The 27,335-nt window shown below is 48.1% G+C and overlaps 1 protein-coding gene across 6 annotated transcripts in view; it reads left to right on the top strand.

The window, feature by feature from the left end:
- The first annotated feature begins 17,955 nt into the window (after nt 1–17,955).
- Nucleotides 17,956–27,335, top strand: part of LOC137529006 (tetratricopeptide repeat protein 16-like) — a 417,560-nt gene continuing 408,180 nt past the window's right edge. For 3 of the 6 annotated variants that reach the window (XR_011023545.1, XM_068250866.1, XM_068250869.1), the window contains exons 1-2: nt 18,711–18,903; nt 21,066–21,217. The gene's annotated coding sequence lies outside the window, so the exon portion shown is untranslated. Of the gene's footprint in view, nt 18,112–18,710; nt 19,012–21,065; nt 21,218–27,335 lie in introns of those variants that run through there. The other 3 variants (XM_068250868.1, XM_068250867.1, XR_011023554.1) reach the window with 3 other exon arrangements.

Here is a 27,335-nt window from a genome sequence, read left to right as displayed (position 1 = left end):
AAAGAAGAGAGACAACACAGAAAAAGAGAAAACAGCATACATGCATTTACACATAGAATGGAAGATATAAAATATTACACATTGCAAAACTAAAGGATACTACAGGGTGGGCCATTTATATGGATACACCTGATCTATGTATACACCATATTTACAACATCATACCACCAATTTTTTTGTTCCAACAGTCTTGGAGGGATCTATCCAATGTGGGTTAGTGTCAGACCAATAGTGGTGGTTTTGTTTGTTAATTTCACCATTCACATACAATTATTTACCCATATAAATAGCCAAATTAAGGTGTATCCATATAAATGGCCCACCCTGTACTGTGGCCTCCTCCTCCCCAATAGCCACCCTATTCCTCTCCAGATTTATTTTCTTTAACAGTTAGTGTGCAAAATCTGCACAGTGAATGTGAAGACACAAATACGCCCAACTGCCATTGCCATAACAATTCACATGCACAACTCTTCTTCACCATGAAAAACAATTGTCGACCGCCATCTGTAAGAAAACAGAAGAGAGACAACACAAAAAAAGAGGTACCAATTTACATGCATTACCACATACCATAACAGTTATAAAATACTACCCATGAAATGCACACAAAGTGACCTGTGAAAAAAGATTGTTTATATATGCATACATATCATACTGAAAAAGAGAAAAAATGTCAGACAAAAAGAGTAAGAAAGTTGCAAGTAGAAAGAAAAAATACATGTTATAACAAATCCCATTCCACTCTCTTAGGGCTCTTTCACACTAAGACGTTGCATTTGGTGTGACGTTAAGGTCACATAACGTGCACCTAACGCAACGCATGTTAGGTTTGGAGTTGGACGTTACATTGAACTGCGTTATGCGTCTCTTGATGCGTACTTGATGCATACTTTTTGACGCATTATGATCGAATGAAAACGGCGCATGCGGCACATTTAAAAAAAAAAAAAAAAAAAACATTACTGAGCATGTACAAACATTCTAATGCAGCTAAATAGGAGTATAATGCACAGCATGCTGCACTTTAATTTAACGTGCAGCGTTATACTCCTATGCAACGTGTGCACTGTGAACAGCACATTGATTTTTCAATGCTGTGAGTTGGGCTGCGTTACAGGCTGCCGTAACGTGGGACTTTAACGTCCCACTGTGAAAGCAGCCTTATTCAACATAAAAATATTTCTCGAGCCCCATCTGTAAGAGAACAGAAGAGAGACAACATAGAAAAAGAGAAAACAACTCATAGGCATTATCACAAACAATGGCAGATATAAAATACTACCCATGAAATGTTTTCTAACACCAAGGCAAATGAGAAAGCATCATTAGGTAATTAATATACCTCAGATTGCCAAAATAGGCTAATACAGGGGAAATAGGTCACCGACCCAAGACAATACACTACAATAAATGCAAGAAAACTACAGATCTCCCCTTATTGCAATATATTAAATCAGCAAATGAGCAAAATACAAACAAGATGTCAAGAAAAATGCAAAAAATTTATTGTGAGCCAACTACAAGATTAAAATCAATTTAAAAACAAGGCAGCCAGACCTGGGCCATAAGCCCCTGAATGATACAATAATTAATATGAGCCCTGCATATAACAATTAGTATAATTGATGCAAGTGGTTAACTCTGGAGTCTCTGCGACAAATGTATAAATCAGTGCCACAAGAAATAGTTTGTCACTTTTATTGTTGAATTTTTGAAATTTTGATGGTGATGATATTAGAAGGGGTGAGGGATTGGTACCCCAACATGCGTATGCATATGAGCGGGTCACTTTATAAGGGGCACTTAAGGATTAGAAGACTTGGAGGCAACCCAGGAAGGATTAATATTATTTTTGAGTTTAACTAATATATTTAGTCCAATCTGATTATTGTTATATGTATGGTATGCAAATACAAGATGGATGAATAGTTCACAGGTAAAATGTTGGAACAGACTTTAACTGTGTGAATAACAATAACAAATAGAAATAGGTATACGAAAGATGATGAATTAAATGTTACATGTAAAGGAGTATGAATATATAAGCTGATGAATTGTAATTGGCCACTGGGAGGGCTCTGAAGCGCAAGGACTATGTGTAGCAATAGACTGGGGGCGGAGATGATGCGTAGCGGTGCGGCTGTGAAGCCGAGGGAGGCGGGGGTGCACGCAACACGGCATGACGTAAGCCGCTTCCAAAGAGTCAGGGGTAGACATGGAGACCTACACGTGATGACGTGACAGAGGAGGGAAGGCGTAGCCTGATCTGGGACGGATAGAATAACCATCCTGACACGCATAGTGGAGCCGCCCGGTGACCGGGAAGGCTGGTTTCGGAGCTGGGACGGCTACCATTGGAGGAAAAAGGTTCCATTTCCGGGTGAGGGGAGGGAGGGGAGGGTTCTCTTATCCAAGCAGGGGGTATTTTAATCAGGCAAGGGTAGGCCGCGCATGCTTCTGAAGAGTCGCCTGGTGCGACGAAACCGGTCAAGCAAGCGTGGCCGACTCTTATCTTTCATGGGGACAGACGTGGATGTAGAGGGGGAGGTGAAGGAACAGCGCTCCATAGCCAACCCGGCGGCCAACGTTTGGGGTGGAGCCCATAAAAATTCTATGCGATATGACCCCGGAAATGTTTGTAAGTGCAAACTCTTTTTAATAATAAATTTTACGTATGGTTTTACACTATGGGAGCTCTGGTATATGTCTTTTTGAGGTGAAAGGAACCAGCAACAGTAGCAGTCAGTGGTGAGGACGGAAACGCTCGACACGGCAGGGGGTGGCCAAATAACCCCGCAAGCGCTGAGGGCCCATCTAATAGAGGGTCTACTGTAACGGTGAGTGGCCACTGCTTGGGGTGTGGTGGTGGTATCTCACTGAAGCGGAGTATTAGCCTGCCCTGTGAAGGAGAAGTGACGTATACCACTTGGAGTGTGGAAAACTGTATGATTGTGTCCTTGTGCGCAGCCATAATTTGGAATTGACATTTTGGAATCTCTTTGATAGCAGCGCACCACCGAGTCAATATCACCCAATATTAGATATCAGCGCAGTATTTGGTGTTTTATGCTAACTAGGGTGTTAGGAAGTTAGCACGCCTAAAGCTTTTATTGATCGCGCGCAAAGTTTAGCGCTACCCGTACCGCACCGAAAAACGTTGCACCGGGTGGCCTGAAACGTTGTGACGTTTCGGGTGCACCCGGTGTGATGTTTTAGGCGCATCCGGTGCTACGCTTTGTGCACTACGGGCAGCACTAAACTTTGCGCGCTACCTTAGTGCGGGAAACTTTGTGCGCCCTGAAGGGCTTTGGTGCTTTTAGGCGTGCTAACTAAGTTAGCACCCTTTTGTGACTCAAGCCCAAAGAGTGGAAGAAAGTTGAAAGGAGGAAGAACAAATAAATGTTTTAACTGTTCACATGCCCAACTCATCTTTAACTTAAAATATACTTGTTGAACCCCATCTGAAAGAGAATGGAAAAGAGACAACACAGAAATGGACAATCCATCTTATATGTATACATAAATAATGACAGATATAAAATACTACATTCAGTGGGGAACGTAGGCCTGTGCTGTCTGTGCATCCTCACAGGGGTTCCATGTTATGTGGGGCCCATTCAGCTCCATCAGTCAGGCCCAGATCATCCTCTACGTTTGTGTATGTCGGCAGATTGCGTGCTTCTCTGAGGACAGTGAAAGACATGACTATGCACTCTGTAATGTGCTGCAGAAGATGTCAGTGCTATATAAATACATAATTATAGTATGGAAGGACATTAGACCTTGAGTATGGTAGAGGTTAGAACTAGAAATGGCCCGAACCTCCGATTTTAGGTTCGCGAACCTGGCTTGCAAACTTACCCCGAAAGTTCGGTTCGCGTGAACTTTCGCGACCCGCAATAGAGTTCAATGGAGAGGCAAACTTGGAAATTTAGAATAAATTATGGTGGCCAGAAAAATGATGGAAAAGATATTTCAAACGGTCTAAAACCTGGATAGAGACATGGTTGAGTGGGATGCACGTCAAAGTCTCAATAAAAAACCTAGATTTAATACAAACCACTGTTTTAAGGTCAGAAATCTCATTGAATGTTCAATTGCAGGCCTATACTGCTTTACAACATCAGGAAGCGTAATACTCCCTCCTCCCTCTCTCCCTCTCCCGGAGGAGGAGGGTCTTGTCTTCCAGAGAATTGTAGGATTTCAAAAGCCAGCTCACATACATTGGCCGAGAATCAAACCCAGATCTAGTGCTTGGTAAGCAGCTCTCCTCACCGCTGTACCTCCACCAACACTACATGCTGAAGCCAGCCTAGCATGTACTATTATGATATATCCAAGAGAAAAATGAGCTTGCTTAGGGATTTGTAGGCTTTTGAAATCCTACAATTCTCTGAAGGAGGAGGAGGAAGGAGAGAACTGTTGTGGGGTGCAATATAAGGAATAACAATCAGCCAGGAGCAAGCTAAGAAGCCTACAAGAGCCTAACTAAGCTCTCCCTAGCAGAGTCTGTCAGCAGCTGTCCCTTAACTAATTACTGTAGGCAGACAAGGGAGTAAAACGGCTGGAGAACCTTGCCTTTTATAAGGGGGGGCAGGGGTGGCGCTGCAGGAGTGAGTGTAGTCTGATAGGTGACAATGTGCCTGCTGACTGTGATGTAGAGGGTCAAAGTTGACTATTATGGGGGCGAACGGAACCTCCGGGAAAGTTCGCCTTCGCCGGCGAACCACCCAAAGTTCGCCGCGAACTGTTCGGGCCATCCCTAGTTAGAGCATGAGCTCCTTTGAGGACAGTCAGTGACATGATGACTATGCACTCTGTAAAGTGCTGCAGAAGATGTCAGTGTTATTTAAATTCATAATAATAATAATAATAATAATAATATGGTAGGACATTAGACTACTCTGTAAAAGGACTGTGGAAGATAACAGTGCTAAATAATAACAATAAAAGGTTTTTGCCCATTTATATTTTTACAAGTTTTGATCTATGACACTGCTGCATGGGGAGCAGTGATAATTGCTTGTGACCTAGTCAAGTACAAGATATAATGAATAGGTGGAAAATATGTGCGACATTAAAGAGACACTTAGGTCAAGCAAAAAAAAATGAGTTTTACTCACCTGGGGCTTCCACCAGCCCCCTGCAGATGTCCGGTGCCCTCATAGCCTCGCTCCGATCCTCCTGTTCCCGCCGATGGCTACTTCCGGTTTCGGCGACAGGCTGGGAACGTGAGTGATTCTTCACATTCCTGGCCACAATAGCACCCTCTATACTGCTATTGCGGCCTTCCTTGCCGCAATAGCAGTATAGAGGGTGCTATTGTGGCCAGGAACACGAAGAATCACTCGCGTTCCCAGCCTGTCGGCGCCGGTCACCGAAACCGGAAGTAGCCGCTGGCGGGGAAAGGAGGATCGGAGCGAGGCTGCGAGGGCACCAGACAGCTGCAGGGGGCTGATGGAAGCCCCAGGTGAGTAAAACTAATTTTTTTTTGTGTGACTTAATTGACCCTTTAAAGAGACACTGAAGCGAAAAAAAATATGATATAGTGAATTGGTTGTGTACTATGAATAATTACTAGAAGATTAGCAGCAAAGAAAATATTCTCATACTTTTATTTTCAGGTATATAGTGTTTTTTCTAACATTGCAAAATTCTATAATATGTGCAGATTACACAACACTCAGCATTCAAAATAAGTCTTTCAGAGCAGTCTGTGAAGTAATGACCTCTCCTCTGCCAGAGGAAAAGTAAATAGTCCAATAACATTTGAGATAATAAAAGTCAGATAACAGCCCTCTCCAGGACTAACTTAGTCGGAGAGCTTAATGGCTTGTTTGCATAGAGATAACAACTGGAGTTTCTCAACTCTTCCTGTACTGGAAACAATAAGACTGATGTATCGGATCTTAATGTTTTATTTCTTAGCTGTACTACACATACAAATCATAATATCATCATTTTTTTTCGCTTCAGTGTCTCTTTAATACAGTGCTTACAGATTGTAACTTAGGTTCACATACTTTTATGTTATTGAAATTATTTGAATCGACCCATGATCTGTTATGACCACGCCCACTCACATGGGGCCCCCTACATTTATTCTGCACAGGGGCCACTGTTGACTTTGTCCGTCATTGACTAAACATGACATTCCTCCAATGTGATCTGTGTGATCTGAAGAAAAAAGGGTAAGGCTACTGAGGATGGATGGGGAGAGAGAGGTGCTTATTAACAGCCTGTAAGGGCCCAAATTGCTTTTTAAATCGCTAGTGTAATGCAAACAATATGGTAGAGTTCTCACTGTGGCGATTGCCGAAGATTTGCGGTAAACGCAAACGCGACACATGCATCTTTTTGCGATTTTAGAGCTATCATGATTGTAATGTATTTAAAACGTGAATCACAATTGAAAAAATGTACAGTATTAAATGTATGATAATCGCAAAAAAAGCCAGTGTTTTGCTATCCCCAGTGTGAACGGGGCTCAAGGGAGAGTGTAAGGCAGTTTCTAGGCTTCAAGACGGAAGGAGGAATTGCACGGTAGTGAGTCTTGCATTGCATCCAATAGGACATGTGCAAGACGTTTGGAACGCAGGAAAGCCGACGGACGTATGGGTAACTAACCCCCTCTCTCCCAGCCGCACAGCTGAGGCAATTAAGCCTCATTTAAATCACAAATTAGAGTCCTTAGGGACTCGTGAGCTCCATGCCTGGTGAGAGGTATATGGAGGCTGCATATTTATTTCCTTATAAGCAGTACCAGTTGCCTGGTTATCCTGCTGATCCTCTGCCTCTAATCCATTTAGCCATAGACCCTGAACAAGCATGCAGTAGAGATCAGGTGTTTCTGACATAATTGTCAGATCTGACAGCTGCATTAGCTGAATGCTTGTTTCTGATGCAGATTCAGACACTACTGCAGCCATATAGATTAGCAGGGCTGCCAGACAATGTGCATTGTGTAAAAGGAAATAAATATGGCAGCCAGGGGTGCCTCTAGCAATTTTGTTACTCCAGGCGAGAAAACCTGTGGTGCCCCCCCCCCCCCCCATTGCCGTGCCCCCATGAGAATGATCGAAATGCGGCAGCGCTTCACCAGAAAAAAATCTTAATGCCGCAATGATAATTGTAATACGGTTGAGTTTTACCAGAAAATAATCGTAATAAGGCAGCATTTCGCCAGAGAATAATCGTAATGTGGCAAAGTCTCACCAGAGAATAATCGTAATGCGGCAATGTCTCACCAGAGAATAACCGTAACGTGGTAATGTCTCACCAGAGAATAATCGTAATGTGGTAATGTCTCACCAGAGAATAATCGTAATGTGGTAATGTCTCACCAGAGAATAAACGTAATGTGGCAATGTCTCACCAGAGAATAACCGTAATGTGGTAATGTCTCACCAGAGAATAATCGTAAAGTGGCAATGTCTCACCAGAGAATAACCGTAATGTGGCAATGTCTCACCAGAGAATAATCGTAATGTGGCAATGTCTCACCAGAGAATAACCGTAACGTGGTAATGTCTCACCAGAGAATAATCGTAATGTGGCAATGTCTCACCAGAGAATAATCGTAATGTGGTAATGTCTCACCAGAGAATAATCGTAATGTGGCAATGTCTCACCAGAGAATAACCGTAATGTGGCAATGTCTCACCAGAGAATAATCGGCAATGTCTCACCAGAGAATAATCATAATGTGGCAATGTCTCACCAGAGAATAATTGTAGGAGGGAGGGAGAGAGAGGATGGAGCATATGGGAACCATATGTCCTGCAGGATAATCACAGGGCAGTCAGACAGAAACTTTTCAGAAAAACACACACACACACACACTTCTCCCTCCTCTGTAGTGAAAGGAGCAGAGATAGGATCAGAAGCACTGCAGATACCTCATACAGTGCTTCCGATCCTGTCTCTGCTCCTGTCACTACAGAGGGGGGAGGGGGGGGGTCACTAGAGCTGTGTGTGTCTGAAGATGTGAAGAAGACCAGGCCTGCCTGACACATGTGTTACTGACGATCCTCTCTAGTAGAGTCTCTACTCACAGTTCAGTTCAGCTCCACTTTAGGTCAGATAACGCTGGCTGCTGTGCTGTGAACACTCCTTCCATCCAGTCCCACTGACTGTCTCTCTCCTGTGAGGCTGCGCTGAGGCTGGCTGCCAGTCAGTGCCTGAGTAACAGACATACGCTACTGAGGCTTCCCTGGAGGTCCTTCTGCCGCCTGGACGAGTGCCTTTGCATGGGGAGACGCAGCCACATGTCTGGGGGGAAGCTGCCATGCAGGGCCAAGGGGCAGGATGGGGGCCCAGTCTGGACAGCAGGAGCCAAAATGTGGTGACTCCTGGTTGACTGGCAGGGGGCGGAGTTAGAGGCGGCACCACACGAGGTAAACATTGTACCCGTGCGGCTGCTGCTATGGAGAAGGGGCCGGACTAGAGGAGGAGTGGGAAGAGCAGTGTTGAACACTGCTTGTATTGGCCAGGAGCAGGACAGGGCGTGTGTAATGGCGGCTTGCTGGCTCAGGCACCGGAGACGGAGAGCACGTGGTGCCAGCCAGTAAATAAATAAACATAACGAAGGTTCTGCACAGTAGTAGCGGCGGGTGGCTGCGGTCCCGCTGCAGCGCCTTCCCCCACGATGCCGCCTCAGGCCAATGCTTGTACTGCCTATGCCTTAAGGCGCCCCTGATGGCAGCATCCATTAACCTCTCACTACAGTTGTCCTTTAAGTTACCTGGGGCTTGTACCAGTTTCCTGCGGGAGACAGACCGATGCTCCGGTCCCCCGCAGCGCCCTCCTTTCATTCTAATGCGCTGCCCTGGTTCGTGGGCCTCCTAAGCGTGCTCCCATGGACGAGAGCGCTCTGCATATGTGCAATATGAAAAACGATGTACTGCACATGCAGAATGCTGTGGCCAGCGTTTTGCGATTTTGTGAGTGATTTGTATTTTAGCTCTTACCTGCGCGTTATTTATTTTTTTCACAGTGCTTTTCTAAGCGCTTTTGCAGAGCGATTTGTATTTTCACTTTCTGACTCAAGTCAGGAAATGAACTCTGGATCTGGAAAATAATAAATACAATGTATTTATTCTTAAAAGCGCTCGGGAAATCACCATACAAAGCGTATTTTCAAGCGCTTTGCGATTCCCTATACCTTCCATTGAGGCAAATCGCCCCAAAAATGGTACAGGCAGCGCTTTGGTGAGCAGATTGGAATGGAACTGCTCATATGTGAACACTCTCATAGGGAATCATTGCACAAAAGCTTTTAGGGCGATTTTGAAAATCACTGGCGCTTAAAATATCCCAAACGCGCCCAAGCTATTAAAGTGAAACTTTTTTTTTTTCAGCTTTCAGTTCCACTTTGCAGGGAACCTTATCTCAAAATAGTTTCACTTACCTGAGGCTTTTACCAGCACCCTGCAGCCAACCTGTGCCCTCAACATGCTGGAGCAATGCTCCAGTCCCCTGAAGCAGCTAAGTTTCGTGCACCTGCGCGGCCCTGGCTGCGCGCATCTACGCTCTCGCTCACATCGCTGTCCTGCGCATGCGAAATAAGAGAAATCAGGGTCAGCAACGTGAGCGAGAATGCGTTTCTAGGGCCGTGCAGGCGCAGTGGCTCAGGTGACTGCAGTGGGCTGGTAATAGTCCCAGGTTACTGAAAATCCTTCTTTTTTTTCTCCTTCATTTGAGTTAAAGGGCAACTAAAGCAAGAGTGATATGGAGGCTGACATATTTATTTCCTTTTTATCAATGCACATTGCCAGGCTTCTCGCTGATCCTCTGCCTCTACTACTTTTAGCCATAGACCCTGAAAAATCATGCAGCAGATCTAGTGTTTCTGACATTATTGTCAGATCTGACAAGTTTAGCTGCATGCTTGTTTCTGGTGTGATTCAGACACTTCAGCAGCCAAATGGATCAGCAGGGCTGCCAGGCAATGTGTATTGTTTAAAGGGAAATAAATATGACAGCATCCATATTCTTGTTACTTCAGTTCCCCTTTAAGGTTCCCTTTAACTGACTCCTCCAGGTACGCAGCCTGCTGCACATATGCAAAGGACTGTGAAGGCGGGGCTTAACACAGACGGGGTGGGGTTTATCATGGCCAAATGGGGGGCAGGAATGCTTTTCGATTTGGAGGCGGGGCTTTGCAGCAGCAGGAAGGGAACAGTTTGGCCAATGTCTGGCCCTGGAAAAGTCTCTGAACACGTATTATTGCTACCAAAAAGAATTTACATCAGTTTTTTTAAGTAATATCAGCCCAGGATGAGCGTCAATTCCCTAAGGTGTTATAGAATTATTGAATGTTTTATCGCTAAAACATTTGATAAATATATAACACCGTAGTGAATTCAAAATTAGATTTTACCCATGAGGTCAATTATCAAACGTTTGATAAAGTGTTTGATAAAGCTTAGTGAATTGAGGCCAATGTGTTTTAGGGGATGTTATAGGTCGCATAACATGCCCCTAAAGCAACGCCTGGTGGTGTTGGAGAAGGACGCCAGAGTGAGCTGCGTTATGCAGCTCTTTGTGCGCACTGTGCAGTATAGACTGCATAGACCACGTGATAGTTCCGATCACGTGGTCTCCGTGGTGCTGATTGGCTGGCGGGACCACGAGATGCGGAGTGTTCCACTCCGCATCACGTGGTCCCACCAGCCAATCAGCGGCCGCTCCAGGAAGACAACACTGCAAGTGCAGTGAATATTAAAGAGGCACTTATGTCACCAAAAAAAAAAGAGTTTTACTCACCAGGGGCTTCCCTCAGCCCCCTGTAGGTGATTGGTGCTCTCGCCGTGTCTCTCCGATCCTCCCGTCTCCGCCGGCGGCTACTTCCGGTTTCGCTGTCAGGACCTGACAGGCTGGGAACGCAAGTGATTCTTTGCGTTCCCAGCCATAATACCACAAGGAAGGCCACAATAGCAGTATAGGGGGGCGATATTGTGGCTGGGAACGCGAAGAATCACTCGCGTTCCCAGCCTGTGGGGTCCTGACGGCAAAACCGGAAGTAGCCGCCGGCGGAGACGGGAGGATCGGAGAGACACGGCGAGGGCACCAATCAGCTACAGGGGGCTGAGGGAAGCCCCAGGTGAGTAAAACTCATTTTTTTGGGTGACTTAAGGTTCACTTTAAGTAGCCATGTGGCTGGCTACATTAGCGGACTCTCCCCGCCTCCTCTCCGGCAGCAAAATATAAAAAAGGCCATTACTGAGCATGTGCACACAGTCAATAACGTACAGCATGCTGCACTTTCCAATAACGTGCAGCGTTACAATGTAACGCAACGTGGGCACTGTGAACAGCCCATTGATTTTTCATTGCTGTGCGTTACTCTGCTCTAACGTCGGACTTTAACGTCTCACTGTGAAAGCAGCCTAAAGGACATAACTAAGCAGCGCTAGTCTTCTAGCATTTTGTTAACTACACCTCCTATGTTACGCCACCCGTCACACGCACGGAGACATGAGGCTTGAAGCTGGCGGATACACCACCGATCGGGTCACACAAGATCCTTCTGCGCCCTCCTGTGTAGCTCCACCCGCATATTACAATAATGCCATAGCACAGATACAGTGCTAGCGAAGACATAAAGGGCACACCGACTCCGGGAAGCGGTCACGCTAATAGCAGCGTAAGTTAATTCAGGCGCGGCTATATGCAATTATCTACTACGCCTTCTTTTCACGGCCCAGACTGCATAATATGGGGTCAAGGCTATGCCTGTAATCACCATGTCATCTGCGGCTATTTGTTATAGCCCGGCTATTTTGAACCGCAATTCACCTCATTTTAATATTGCTGCTGTTCTACAACTAATATATATATATCTCTATATCTCTATCTATCTTTAGAATTAAGATAGGTATGGGAAAGGAAGTATGGTGAGCGACACATCGAGGACATTGATAACGTAGTGTGCGCTCATAGCAGGGATCAGGCATAGCTTATATGATTGAGCACAGGGTTCTGTATGAGAGTATTGTTAAATTTAAAGGAATACTGTAGGGGGGTTGGGGGAAAATTAGTTGAACTTACCTGGGACTTCTAATGGTCCCCCGCAGACATCCTGTGCCCGCGCAGCCACTCACCGATGCTCCGGCCCCGCCTCCGGTTCACTTCTGGAATTTCAGACTTCAAAGTCTGAAAACCACTGCACCTGTGTTGCTGTGTCCTCGCTCCCGCTGATGTCACCAGGAGCGTACTGCTCAGGCACAGACCATACTGGGCCTGCGCAGTATGCTCCTGGTGACGTTAGCGAGAGCGAGGACACGGCAACGCAGGCGCAGTGGTTTTCAGACTTGAAAGTCTGAAATTCCAGAAGTGAACCGGAGGCGGGGCCAGAGCATCGATGAGTGGCTGCGCGGGCACAGGATGTCTGCGGGGGGCTATTAGAAGTCCCGGGTAACTTCAACTCATTTTCCCCCGACCCCTACAGTATTCCTTTAAAAAAAAAAAATCTGTATTAAAGACTGAAATTTTACGAACAAACGGCTTTTTGTTGAATATACCTACCAATTACAATTCAGTATGCTCCTGCTGGTTTATCACTTTATGTTGTCTCATAGCTGATAGACGTTGCTCTCATTAATAGCACTTATTTCCCAACGACTAACACCTGTGTCATTATTTAGTGTTGTATTTATATATACAAAATTAAAGGGAACCTAAACTGAGAGGGATATGGATGTTTCCTTTTAAACAATACCAGTTGCCTGGCAGTCCTGCTGACCTCTGTGGCTGCAGTAGTGGCTGAATCACACACCTGAAACAAGCATGCAGCTAATCCAGTCTGACTTCAGTCAGAGCACCTGATCTGCATGCTTGTTGAGGGACTGTGGCTAAAAATATTAGAGACACAGGGTCAGCAGGAGAGTCAGGCAACTGGTATTATTTTTAAAAAGGAAAAATCCATATCCTTTTCAGTTTAGGTTCCCTTTAAATAATGATAGACTGGTAATATCCGTTGAAAAGTAAGGCCTATTAATGTGAGCGTCCGTTGAAAAGTAAGGCCTATTAATGTGAGCGTCCGTTGAAAAGTAAGGCCTATTAATGTGAGCGTCCGTTGAAAAGTAAGGGCTATTAATGTGAGCGCAGTCTATGAGCTAGGAGACAACTTAAAACGGCATATAACTAGATAATATGGCTACCTATACTGGAGGCACCTACCTAGCTAAACTATGGGGCAACTATATTGGTGGTACCTACTCAGCTAACCTTAACCAGGGGCAACTATACTGGCTACATATACTGGATACACCTACCTAGCTAACCTATACTGGGGAAAGTATACTGGCTACCTATACTTGAGGCACCTACCTAGCTAACCTATACTGTGGGCAACTATACCAGCTACCTATACCGGAGGCACCTATCTGGCTAAACTATACTGGGGGCATTGTGAATTTAGTGCTAAAGCTTCATTTAAAGAAAATCGTTGATAAATCAATCACAATTTTTAAGAGGAAAATCGTAATTTACATTTTTTCTAAAATCGTGCAGCCCTCATTGCAGTGCGACTTTCTGCAGTACAACGTGTCTGTAAAGTCGCACTGCATCACCCCACTGTGGATGTAGCCTAAGGAGACTCAGGCCTCTTGCACACTACATGTGATTGCAAATTGAAATCGAGACTCGGATTTGTAGTGTGCCGGGGGCCTCAGGGACATTTGAGGAAGAGGCATCAGAGGGGTGTTCTTTGGGACACCAAGCTGGTCAGAAAAGACCAGGGCCGGCCTTCACAACACCTTGAGAGAAACTTGATTTGGTTCCCCCCCTTCACACACTTGCACTGGGCCATTAAAAGATATAGACAAATAAGCAACAAGTGAGCACATTGGGGCATATTCACTAAACAGAGGTAAAAAAGCCATGTGTATAAAGTGCATGGGAATTCTATCATTACTAAGGGCCCTGTCACACTGGAGAGAGTTTTGTGGGTCATTTTCCTTTTAAAAAAAAATGCTTCAATTGACTTGCATTAAAATCGCTGTAAAATAGCTGAGATTGTAATTTTTTTTAAACAAAATTTTGATTGCTGCAATAAAGTCAAAGGAAGCATGTTTTTTTTGTTTTTAAACAAAACAAAAACAACCTATAAAAAATGATCACTGGTGTAACGGGGTCCTTACAGCAGTTGGGTAATAGCACATGTCACACTAGCAGCATTCACTTTACTTAGATAACGCAGGCTACGATAATATGCAATTGGCATAAGTAGCGCTGCCTGAGCACAGCAATTTTAACATTACTTTTTTTAAATATCCCACCCCCCTCTGCTTATCATAGCCACCCATCCCCCGATGGCTAATCTTAACCATTTAACAATTGCAGGAAAAAAAAACATTGGCATTGCAGGGAGCCCCAGTGCCAGATATTTAAAGGGTGCCCACATTTTCCCTCAATGCCGATATTTGAATGGATGTCTGGCGGTGCCCAAATTCCCCATCCAAGCACCCCATATAGGTCACCATAAAGCCCTGTATATGTGAAAATAGAGCCCCCCTCCCCCAATACAGAGCAAAGTGGAGGGATGAATTAATTCACCTTTCCAGGTTCCCAGCCAGCTGCACACAAGCATATGACTGTTGAGGCGGGGCTTAGTGCGTGTAGGGGTGGGGCTTATCGCAGCAGCCCGTGCGCCCCTTCGGAGGAGAACATTATAGCACCCTAAGCAGCAATTCAGGGCAAAGATCTGCCCTAGAAACGACGCTGATTGGTTAATGTATAATTGCTACCAAGTGGCATTCATGGCGGTTATTTTTTTTTTTTTTTTTTTATAATTTATCAGCCCAGAATGAGCATCAGAACTCAAGAAATCTATTTACGTCGCAGTCATTCTATCTTACGGTGTCATTTTTACTACTGGCCGCTAGGGGGAGCTCCGGGTCTTTACTATTAGGACAGCCGCTCTCTATAACTGCGTGTTCCTGGAGCTGCTGCCGGTGCGTGTCGGGCTATCGCGGATACAGAGAGAGGCCGCGCGTCTGTCTCCGCCCACTCCATCTGTGAGGTCGGGCTGTCTGCAGGAAGGATGTATTGTGACGCACATGGGCCGCTCGTGTACCGCTGAGGATGGCAGTGACACATGACCACTGCTATTGCTGAGCCATGCTGATAGGGAAATAAAGCCCTAGTCCCAGCCTGTCACCACCAGTAGCCACTCTGCACTGCCTTTATTATTGCTGCAGACACAGCTACCTGGAGGATGGAGGTGACCTGCAACTGGGAAATGTGAGGGAGCGTGCGCTGTGTGAGCTGCGCTGTCTACGCTGATGTGCGGTGTACTGCTGGGCTGTGGGCTCTGGCATTGCGCACATCACACTCCATCACAGAGAAAGGGTTTAGTGTCTTAGTGTTGTACGCAGGGCTGTGGAGTCGGTACAAAAATCTTCCGACTCCTCAGTTTATGAAACTCCGGGTACCCAAAATGGCTCAGACTCCGTAGTCTACTACTTCAGTGCTGTGGATTTTGTACAAAAATCATCCGACTCTCGACTCCGACTCCTCAGTTTATGAAATAAACGACTCCAGCTCCGACTCCGGGTGACCAAAATTACTCCGACTCCTCGACTCTGACTCCAACTCCGATTCCACAGCCCTGGTTGTACGGATCATGAACGATTCGGATCTTTGATCCGGGTCTTTTTTGTGAGTTGAATCATCCGGATCATCAAAAGAAACGATTCGGTTCACAAAGGGGGTGGAGCCAGGAGCGGCACGCCCCCCTCTCAGCGGGCAGGGGGGTCCTGGAAGCAGAGCAGAGATGGATCGCTCAGTTGGAGGGGAGCCAGCCTTGCAGGGACAGGTAGATGAGAGAGGGGACATGGGTGCCACTGCCAGATATGTGTGGAGCACACCTACTGGCTGCAATGTGCTGCTAATTTTAGGCTGTCTGTTCCGTAGTGCTGCATAGTGAACAAATGGGAAACTTTTGGCTCAGAAGCACAGCTCAGTAACTCTGCAGACAGCATGCTGGGCTACAATGACAGGGCAGGCACTGTGATTGCAGTGCAATATGATCCTCCTGCACTCGGCTCTAAACAGCTGCACTTCACTTCTCCCTAAATATATGATGCGTGTTCAGGTGAGAAAAGGGGAATGTTTTCTTTCACTGTGAGACGTTTGCATTCAGAGTATACAGATGAACATATAGGTGAAATATTTTTAAAGCATATGATTGCAACATGTGGGTAATGTGTGCAAAAAAAACATTTCTGCTCTCTGCTCACCCCTCTTCCCCACCTCCTCCCTTCTCTGTCCACCCCCACTCCCCTTCTCTGTTCACTGCAGGGAAAGTCCTGTCCTGCTAGTCATTTCACCCCCAGAATGTTTCCCTAGTAAAATGATTATACGATTCGGTTCAAAGATCCAGATCTTTTCAATAATCTGATTCGAATCATCCGAATCATTAAAAAGATCCAGACTTCCCATTCTCCAGGCTCCCAGCTCGCTGCGCGCGGACAAGCTTATGACTGTGGGGCGGAGCTTAACACATGTTAGAGGTGGGGCTTAGCGCGCATAGAGATGGGGCTTTCTCGGTATCCCGTGCACCCTTTTGCAAGGAAACATTATTATTATTTATTTTATTTAAAAAGCACCAACATATTACGCAGCGCTGGACAATAAATATATACAACGATACAAGGATGACAGACATAACAAGGTTATACAATATAGAACATACCTCCCAACATTTTAAATCTAGGAATCGGGACACCTAGGCCACACCCCTAAGCACGACCCCCCCCCCCTCCCGGCACACCTACCATTTATCTCCCCCATATATGATGAGGAGGAGAGTGTCCGTGGGTGGGTGGGTGAGGGTGTCCGTGGGTGGGTGGGTGAGGAAGAGGGTGCCAATGCAAGAAAAAAATTATCGAGGCGCCAGCCGCGGGTAAATGGGATGCGGGACACGTGCATCCCATTACTACCTCCCTCCCTCCATTGGAATCTGCCCCCTCCTGTGTCTCCCCCCTGTTTGCAGAGTGCGCAGCCAAGCGGAGCGGGCTGTCAGCTTACCGGTATCCATGGACGCGTACCACCATCTGGCTTCCTGCGACGTCACGGGAAGCAGATTGAAGCCGGAGTCAGTATGCGTCCATGGATACCGGTAAGCTGACAGCCTGCTCCGCTTAGCTGCGCACTCTGCAAACAGGGGGGAGACACAGGGGGGGGGCAGATTCCAAGGGAGGGAGGGAGGGAGGTAGTAATGGGATGCACGCGTCCTGCATCCCATTTACCCGCGGCTGGCGTCTCGATCATTTTTTTACACCCTCACTGCCCACTGCTGCCCGGGACTTGGGGGGCTCATACCGTGATAGCGGGAGAGCCCCCCAAAATCGTGACAGTCCCGACGAAAACGGGACGGTTGGGCCCTATGTATAGAACAAAGTTATACATGCAAATTGTACAAAATAAATGATCATGCAATATAGGCTGGTTAGGTAGGCCCAGTAATACAAGTACAGGCTGTCATAGGACAGGAGTACATGATCCTGTAGATTACACTAGGGAATGGAGGACCCTGCCAGAGGCTTACAATCTAAAGGGTGGGGTGGAAACACTAGGTGGGGTTGTTAAATATTTAGTAGAGAGTTACTGTGTGGTAGGAGGTGGCCTAAGCAGCAATTCAGGGCAAAGATCTGCCCTAGAAAACACGCTGATTGGTTAATGTATAATTGCTATTAAGTGGCCTTCACGGCAGTATATCATTTGTCAGCCAAGGATAAACATCATTCAGAACTCTACGAGTTCCGACTCTCATAAATCTCCATACATCGCATCTATTTTCCCTTACAGTGTCACTTCTACTACCGGCCGCTAGGGGGAGCTCCGGGTCTCTACTATCAGGACTGACGCTCTCTGTAGTGCTTGTTCCTGGAGCTTCTGCCGCGGCATGACGGGCCTGAGAGCTCCTGGCTATCGGGGATACAGAGAGATGCCACACGTCTGTCTCCGTCGCTGCTCTCTCTGCGAGGACAGTGTGTCATTATGACGTCATAGCAGCTATTGTGACGCACGCGGACCTCTCGTGTACCGCTGAGGATGGCACCTGCAGTGCCACGTGACCTCTGCTATTGCTGTGCCATGCTGGTAGGGAAATGAATCCCTAGTCCCAGCCTGTCACCACCACTAGACTCTGCACTGCCCTTACTATTGCTGCAGACACAGCTACCTGGAGGGTGGAGGTGACGTGCAACTGGGAAATGTGAGGGAGCGTGCGCTGTGTATGCTGATGTGCTGTGTATGCTGAGACTGGGCTCTGGTGGTCTTGCCCACATCACACTCCCATCACAGCAAAAGGGCTCACTTCATTCTCCTCTCCAGGCTCTCAGCCCGCTCCGCGCACAAGCATATGACCTTGGGGGGGAGGTTAACGAATGTTAGAGGTGGGGATTAGCGCGCGTAGGGGGTGGTATCCCGTGTGCCCTCTTCGAGGGTAACATTAAAGTGCCCTAAGCAGAAATTCAGGGCAAAGATCTGCCCTAGAAAAGACGCTGTTTGGGCAATTCTGTTTTGTTTGTTTTTCTTTACAGTCTACATCATTTATCAGCCCAGAACGAGCATCAGAACTCTACATCTATTTTACCTTATATGGTGTCATTTGTACTACCGGCCGCTAGGGGGAGCCCCGGGTCTTTACTATCAGGACAGCCGCTCTATGTATTCTGCTTCTTGCCGGTGTATGTCGAGCCTGAGAGAGTTCCTGGCTATCGGAGATGCAGAGAGAAGCTACACGTCTGTCTCCTTCGCTGCCGCCGCTCTATCTGCGCGAGGCGGTGTATGACGTCATGGCAGCTATTGTGACGCACGCGGGCCACTTGTGTACCGCTGAGGATGGCACCTGCAGTGCCACGTGACCTCTGCTATTGCTGTGTCATGCTGGTAGGGAAATGAAGCCCAAGGCCCAACCTGTCACCAACACTAGACTCTCTGCACTGCCTTTATTATTATTGCTACCTGGAGGATGGAGGTGACGTGCAACTGGGAAATGTGAGGGAGTGTATGCTGCATTGCTGTGTATGCTGCGATGTGTGAGCTGTGTATGCCGTGCCTGTGATCCAACATTTCACCATAAATTGTGAAAATAGCACACAAAGGAGTTGTCAGCCAAAATGTAAAAAATTAGGTTAACTTACCTGGGGCTTTCTCCAGCCCCTTGCAGCCGACTGTCCCATGTTGAACGTTCCGCTCTCTGCCGCCGTCCCGGGTTCCCCGCACGGTGCGGAGGCCCGCGGTCTGCCTTTTTGTGTGAAGCGCCGCTGTCAATCATGGCCACATGGTCCGCGGCGCACTGGGCAGGTGCAGTAATTTTGCGCAGTGTGCTGCGGACCACGTGGGCTTGATTGCAAGCGGCGGTTCACGCAGGCGCAGTAAGGCCGACCCCGCGGTCAGCTCTTGCACCGTCCGTGGAGCCCGGGACATCAGGCGGAGTGGTCGGTGTGGGACAGTCGGCTGCAAGGGGCTGGAGAAAGCCCCAGGTGAGTAAACCTCATTTTAAAATATTTGGCTGATGATTCCTTTAAAGAGACTCTGTAACAACAAAAACCTCCCCTGGGGGGTACTCACCTCGGGTGGGGGAAGCCTCCGGATCCTAATGAGGCTTCCCACGCCGTCCTCTGTCCCACGGGGGTCTCGCCGCAGCCCTCCGAACAGCCGGCGACTGTGCCGACTGTCAGTTCAATATTTACCTTTGCTGGCTCCAGCGGGGGCGCTGTGGCGACTTTCGGCACGGAAATAGACGGAAATACCCGATCTCCGTCGGGTCCGCTCTACTGCGCAGGCGCCGGAAACTTGCGCCTGCGCAGTAGAGCAGACCCGACGGCGATCGGGTATTTCCGCCTACTTCGGCGCCGAGAGGCATCAGAGCGCCTGCGCAGGAGCCAGGAAGGTAAATAATGACGTCACCGCTGCCCGGACTGCACGGAGGGCTACAGCGAGACCCCCGAGGGACGCAGGACGGCGTGGGAAGCCTCATTAGGATCCTGAGGCTTCCCCCACCCGAGGTGAGTACCCCCCAGGGGCCGTTTTGGCGTTACAGTTCCTCTTTAAAGTGTTGCTGATGCAGGAAAAAAGAAAGTTAAACTTACCCGGGGCTTCTATCAGCCCCCTGCAGTCATCCTGTGCCCTCGCCGGTACTCAAGGATTCTCTGGTCCTTCTCCGTGGCCCTGTTTTGACTCTGCCAACTGAGCCATTCGATGGCCACTGCACCTGCGCAGCCCTGGCCAATGCACATCCTCGGCACTCCCGTCAGCATTCTGTGCAGGCACAGTACGAGGAAATCTCTATTGCGCCTGCACAGGACGCTCCCGGCAACAAGAGCACGTACAAGGATGAGTGGCCATAGACTGGCAAGATCCAAACCCAGCCGTGGCAGGGGACCGTTAAGTATCGGGGCGGGCACATGGTGACTGCAGGGGGCTGGTTGAAGCCCCAAGTAAGTCAATCTCGTTTTTGTCTTCATCAGTTTAGGTTTCTGTTAAAGTGAAATCAATAGAGTCATTGTCCCCTTGCCAGCTCGCTGAACTGCAGGCCCTGGCATCGATCAGATTGGGGGGGGGGGCACTCGTCTAATGCCGGTACTGAGCACTAACTAGCACCCGGCTGTTGCAGGAGAGCAGCTGACTGGTGGTGAATTCTCAGCCTGTCAGCTGCCAATCTGAGAGGCTTGATGCGCACCGGCTGGCTCAGTCTCCACCGCTCCACATTCGATCGGCGCGCTTACGATTCACGTTTGCGGGAATACCAACACTGCCTCGGTGTATCACACAGCTTTCTATTCCGCATCAACACTCCTCTCCAGTGTGGAAATGAGAGCTGTGTGACACTCGAGGCAGTGTTCATATCCCCGCACACATCAATCGTAAGCATGCTGATCAAGGGTGGAGAAGGAACCAGCCAGTGCCCAGCACATGGGGGAGAGCCCGTATAAAAAAGCTTGATGTGCTGATTCTGCGGGAAACTTGTGAGTGCAATATTATGTTAGTTTAATAGTTTTACACTGTGGTACTCTTTTTCTCAAGGTTTCTTTTCATTCTTTCTCGAGGTTTCATAATGAGTAATGGAGTAGAAGTGCTCTGATATATTGAAGAGGATATCTCATATGATCTGATCGACATCTCGGCCAGTGTGGTGGGGGACGGCCATAAGCATCGTCCCAGTGTGCGATTAGACCTGCTTTATATGTCTTCCCATCCGGTGAGTCTGATCACATCGGGTGTGGTGGTGGGTTTATGGATGAATATTGTGGCCTGAGGATCATTTAGCCAAAGCAGTGTGTGGCAAGCACCAATGGAGGACTAGGAAAATGATCCAGACGTGCTCTCGACTCCAGTCACCTGTGCACTACAGGTGTCTTCCAATATAGAAGTTCCAATGAGTCAGCACCGTCTTCAGTAAAAATAAGCTCTTTTATTAAAGAGAACCCGAGGTGGGATTTACTTATGCTAGTGGGGCACAGAGGCTGGTTGTGCACACTAACACCAGCCTCTGTTGCCCCATGGTGTGCCTCCAAGACCCCCCTGTGCTCCGCTATACCCCCCGCAGTGCTGGCGACATGCAGCGTGTCGCCAGCACAATGTTTACCTCTCGCCTGTCTGTTAGCGCCGCTCCCCCGCCTCCTCCGTATCGGCGCTACACGCCCGCGTCCCTTCCCTCCCGCTGATTGGAGGGAAGTGACGCGGGCGGGTAGCGCCGATACGGAGGAGGCGGGGGAGCGGCGCTAACAGACAGGCGAGAGGTAAACATTGTGCTGGCGACACGCTGCGTGTTGCCAGCACTGCGGGGGGTATAGCGGCACGCAGGGGGGCTTGGAGGCACACCATGGGGCAACAGAGGCTGGTGTTAGTGTGCACAACCAGCCACTGTGCCCCACTAGCATAAGTAAATCCCACCTCGGGTTCTCTTTAAGTATCAAAAATCTTGAAAATCCATGATGTACAAGCAGCCAGCATCATGAGGATCATTTAAACATGTTTGGAAATGTATTGATACACGATCCACGTGGACTTCATTATGTCTATTGCTAACACTGGCTTCTTTCTGTATGTTGTGTAGTGCTATCCTTTTAGTGGTACATGTTTGATATGAAGGAAGCAATCCAACTGAAACCATTACATTTTAAAGGACATAACTAAGCAGCGCTAGTCTTCTAGCATTTTGTTAAAGTGAACCTCCGGACTAAAAATCAACTCGGCAGCACTGAAAAGGCCTTGTGTTTCTTTAACAGTTTCACAGCATCAGAAATTTGTTTCTCTTATACAAGCCTCATTTTTAGCTGCACAGAAAAAAACTGCCCGGGCTTTTTTCCCCTGATGCTGTGCAAAGCATGATGGGATTTCTGATTTTGTTGTTCTCGTTCTGCTGTTTTGGTGCAATTTTTTTTTTACATTTTGCATTTGACATTTGAAGCCTAGTGTGTGCAGCTGGGAGGGGTTATCAGGACACAGGATAGTTGGAACTGTGTCTCCTGCTCCTTGTCACCTCCTTTCAACCAAAAAGATGGCTGCCCCCATGACAAAGATGGCAGCCCCCATGAATCACACAAATTTGCCTGTTCTTTTAAAACAGGGTGGGTAAGAGATTATATTACCTATCAATTCTAATTAACATAATTGATGTAACTTAATGACAGTATTTTTGTTTAGGCTGAAGTTCCCCTTTAACTACACCTCCTATGTTACGCCACCCGTCACACGCACGGAGACATGAGACTTGAAGCTGGCGGATACTGTAACGCTCGGTGAAGCACAGAGAGGTCTGATTACCGGTGAACTGCAGTATCACGGGAAATACAGACGTATATCAGATTATATGTGATCTGCAGTATCACCGATAATCCAATATACTAGCTAACCTCTGGCCACCTGAGTAGAGTGTAGTGATTGGTGCAACAGTAATATGGAGGACAAGCCTCAGTGCAGCAAGGAGAACTGCACAGATTCCTTCCACAGGTCTGAGCTCTCCGAGACGGGAGGAGTCAGACTTACAGTGGGAAGGAAAGTCCGAAAGTGACACTCAGGCGTAAGTGTCACTAACGGGACAAGGAACCGCCTCCAATCGTGAGGTCGGTTCTCGAGGTCGGGCAAGCCAAGTCGTAAACACACTGACAGATAAGGTACAGATACAGTAGGCAGAGGCGGAGTCTAGGTGCAGGCAGGGTTTGGCAACAGGTATCAGAAATATCGGAGTACAAAATCAGGAGGCAGAGGCGGAGTCTAGGTACAGGCAGGGTTCGGCAACAGGTATCAGAAATATCGGAGTACAAAATCAGGAGGCAGAGGCGGAGTCTAGGTACAGGCAGGGTTCGGCAACAGGTATCAGAATAACGAGGTACAAGGTCAGAGTTCAGAAGGATAGTCGAGGCAGGCAAAGGTCATAACATATAATCACAATCAAACTAGTACTTTAAGCTATCAACAAAATCTAGCTTAGTGTAGGATTACAGCTCCAGCTGGTCCCGGCACACTAACGGATCTGACTAACGGATCTGGGTGCTCCCACGTATGTGAACGCAACGCCAGACAAGGAACAAATGAACAGCCGGCAATATATATACCTAAATGCCTTTCAGCACCTCCCTAAGTGCTGAACCAATAGGGAGAGGTGCTGGCGTCAGCTGACCAGCCTGGTCAGCTGACTCTCCTCAGGAAATCATAAATTATGTCTGAGTGCGCGCGCGCGCGTCACTCTTACTCCTGAGGGACTACATGTCCCAGCTCCAGCTGCCCCGCTCTGCGTAGTCTCCGCAGCGGGGATATGGGCAGCAACCGCCGCGTCCCACGCGGCGGTTTCTGCGTGCCCTGCCGACGCTTGCCCGGAGAGAGCCGCCTCATGCAGAGGAGAGGCGGCAGCCTCTCCGTGTGTGGCAAGCGTCTGTACGCGGAAGGAGCCGCCTGCCGCCGGATCATGGCGGCGGCTCTTCCGCGTTCTCACAGTACCCCCCCCCCCCCCCCCCCCCGAGGAGTGGACTCCGGACAGCTCCTTCCAGGTTTCCCTGGATGTAAAGCATGAAATTCCCTAACCAAGTCATCCGCATGCATACGGTTCCCAGGTACCCATTGCCTTTCCTCAATGCCGTACCCCTTCCAATGTACGAGATACTGCACCGAGTTTTGTACAGTAGTCAATGATCTTCTCCACCTCATACTCGGGTTGGGCATCGACTAAGACAGGAGGAGGAGGAGTGGGGCCCACCTGGACTGCGGGTTTGAGAAGTGATACGTGAAAGGACCTCACTCCACGCATGCTGGTAGGAAGATTAATGGTATATGTGACATTGTTGATCTTCCTATTAACTGGGAATGGGCCCACGAACCTGGGACCAAGTTTGTCAGAAGGTTGTTTCAGGGTCAGGTGACGGGTTGACACCCAAACCAAATCTCCTGGTTGGAATTTCCACTCTAACGAGCGTCTCTTGTCAGCCTGACTTTTCTGACTCTGAAATGCTCTCACAAGGTTGTCTTTTATGGTCCTCCACATGACCCTAAATGTCCTCTGCCAGGCCTCCAAGGCTGGGAACGGACTGGACGCAACCGGCAGCGGGGAAAACTTAGGTAACTTCCCGGTCACTATCTGGAACGGACAGAACCCCGAGGAAGAACTCTTTAAGTTATTGTGCGCAAATTCTGCGTAAGGTAAGAATTTAACCCAATCATTCTGCGCTTCAGCCACGTAACATCGTAAGAATTGCTCTAAAGACTGGTTGACCCTCTCAGTTTGGCCATTAGTCTGTGGGTGGTAACCCGACGAAAATGACAGTCCCATGCCCATTTGGCGACAGAATGCCCTCCAAAATTTTGAGACAAACTGGACTCCCCGATCGGAAACTATGTCCTCCGGAATGCCATGCAACCGGAAAATATGAGTGATGAACAGGTCGGCCAATTCCTGGGCCGAGGGGAGTCCTTTCAAGGGCACGAAATGGGCCATTTTACTAAAGCGGTCGACTACCACCCAGATGACCGACATGCCCTCCGACCTCGGAAGCTCCCCCACAAAATCCATGGACAAGTGGGTCCATGGCTCACTCGGGGTGGGCAAAGGCTGTAAAGTACCAACAGACGCCAGCCGGGAGGGCTTGCTTTTTGCGCACACCGCACATTCCCTGACAAACTCCTTGCAGTCGGCTGCCAGAGAGGGCCACCACGCACACCTTGCCACGAGATCTTGTGTCCTAGACGCCCCAGGATGTCCCGCATTCTTGTGTGAGTGAACCAACTCCAAGATCTGGAGCCGAAAGGGCAGCGGGATAAACAAAACCCCCTCAGGTTTTCCTTCTGGGACATCCTGCTGGAAAGGACCCAAAGTTTCCTTCCAGTTCTCCCACGTCTCGGTAGCGGCTAGCACCAACTTCCGTGGAACAATGGTCTCAGGAACAGAGGGCTGTGCTGTTTCTGGTTCAAAACACCTAGAGAGTGCATCTGCCTTGGTATTTTTACTACCAGGAGTGTATGTAATCAAGAATGTGAACCTCGAAAAAAATAACGACCATCGAGCCTGTCGGGGGCTTAATCTTTTAGCCCCCTCGATGTACTCGAGATTCTTGTGGTCGGCATAAACCATGATCGTGTGCTCCGCTCCTTCCAGCCAATGACGCCACTCCTCGAAGGCTAATTTGATGGCAAGGAGCTCCCTATTACCTATATCATAGTTTTTCTCTTCCGGAGAGAACCTTCGGGAGAAATAGGCACACGGGTGTAATCTCCCCTGAAGACCTGAACGTTGAGACAGCACAGCCCCCACTCCAACTTCTGAGGCGTCTACCTCAACTATAAATGGAAAAGAAGTGTTCACATGCCTCAATATGGGTGCCGAACAGAACAATCTTTTTAGAACGGTGAATGCCTGTACGGCCTCGGGAGACCAGTGAGTGGTGTCTGCCCCCTTCTTAGTAAGACTGGTGAGGGGTGCAACTACTGTAGAGTACCCCTTAATAAACCTTCTATAGTAGTTTGCAAACCCCAAGAAACGTTGTAAAGACTTTAACCCCACCGGCTGCGGCCACTCCAAGACTGCGGAGACCTTAGCAGGGTCCATAGACAGGCCCGAGGTAGAGATTATATATCCCAGGAAAGCTACCGACGTGACCTCGAAGATGCATTTTTCCAACTTAGCATATAATAAATTCTGCCTCAGCTTGTTCAATACCCATCTGACATGAGTTCTGTGATCAGAAAGATTGTTAGAAAATATAAGAATGTCGTCGAGGTAAACCAGAACGAACTTCCCCAACACTTCTCTAAAGACCTCATTAATAAGTTCCTGAAAAACGGCCGGGGCATTACATAACCCAAAGGGCATCACCAGGTACTCGTAATGCCCGTCCGGAGTATTGAAGGCCGTTTTCCATTCGTCACCCTTTCTGATCCGTACAAGATTGTATGCCCCCCTTAAATCCAGTTTCGAGAATATCCTAGCCTCCGTGACCTGTGTAAAAAGGTCATCTATTAAGGGCAACGGGTAGCGATTCTTTACTGTGATCTTATTAAGCCCCCGGTAGTCGATACATGGCCGTAACCCCCATCTTTTTTCTTAACAAAGAAGAACCCTGCCCCGGCGGGTGACCGAGATGGCCGAATGAAGCCCTTGGCTAGGTTCTCACGGATATATTCTCCCATGGCCACTTTCTCGGGTCCCGACAAATTATACAGATGGCCCCGGGGAGGAACACAACCTGAACGGAGGTCGATGGGACAGTCGAATGGCCGATGTGGGGGCAGTTTGTCAGCTGCCTTGGGACAAAATACGTCGGCATATTCAGAGTACTGATCTGGCACACCTCCCACCTGAACTTGGGTTTGTCCCAATGTCAATTTTCCCAAACACTGTTGGAAACAATGCGGTGACCAGGAGGTTAACTGCCCCGTGGCCCAGTCTATTTGCGGCGAATGGGTTTGCAACCACGGCATGCCTAGGATAATAGTGGAGGTGGACATGTGTAACACAAAAAAACGTAATAGTTCCCCATGCAGTACCCCTATGGTGACTTTCACCTCCGGAGTCTGTGACAGTGGGCGTTCCCGTTGCAGCGGGGAATCGTCCACTGCCGTGACCTGAATGGGGGGATTCACTGGAATGAGGGGAATACCCAACTCCTGAGCAAATGCAAGATTCATAAAATTAGCCGCTGAGCCGGAATCAATAAATGCTTCAGTGGCTACTGACTTATTCTCCCATGTAATCGTACAGGGGAGAAGCAGTTTTTTCTCCTTAAGGGGTGAAAATTGTGTGCCTAGGGTGTCACCCCCCACTACTCCTAGGCAGACCCGTTTCCCGACCTGTTAGGACAGTTTCGCACCCTATGCCCTGCCTCTGC

Source organism: Hyperolius riggenbachi, chromosome 8 (assembly GCF_040937935.1).
Source record: "Hyperolius riggenbachi isolate aHypRig1 chromosome 8, aHypRig1.pri, whole genome shotgun sequence".
Classification (NCBI taxonomy): domain Eukaryota; kingdom Metazoa; phylum Chordata; class Amphibia; order Anura; family Hyperoliidae; genus Hyperolius; species Hyperolius riggenbachi.
The sequence above is the reverse complement of the archived record's forward strand: the minus strand, read 5'-3'. Positions and strand labels throughout refer to the sequence as shown.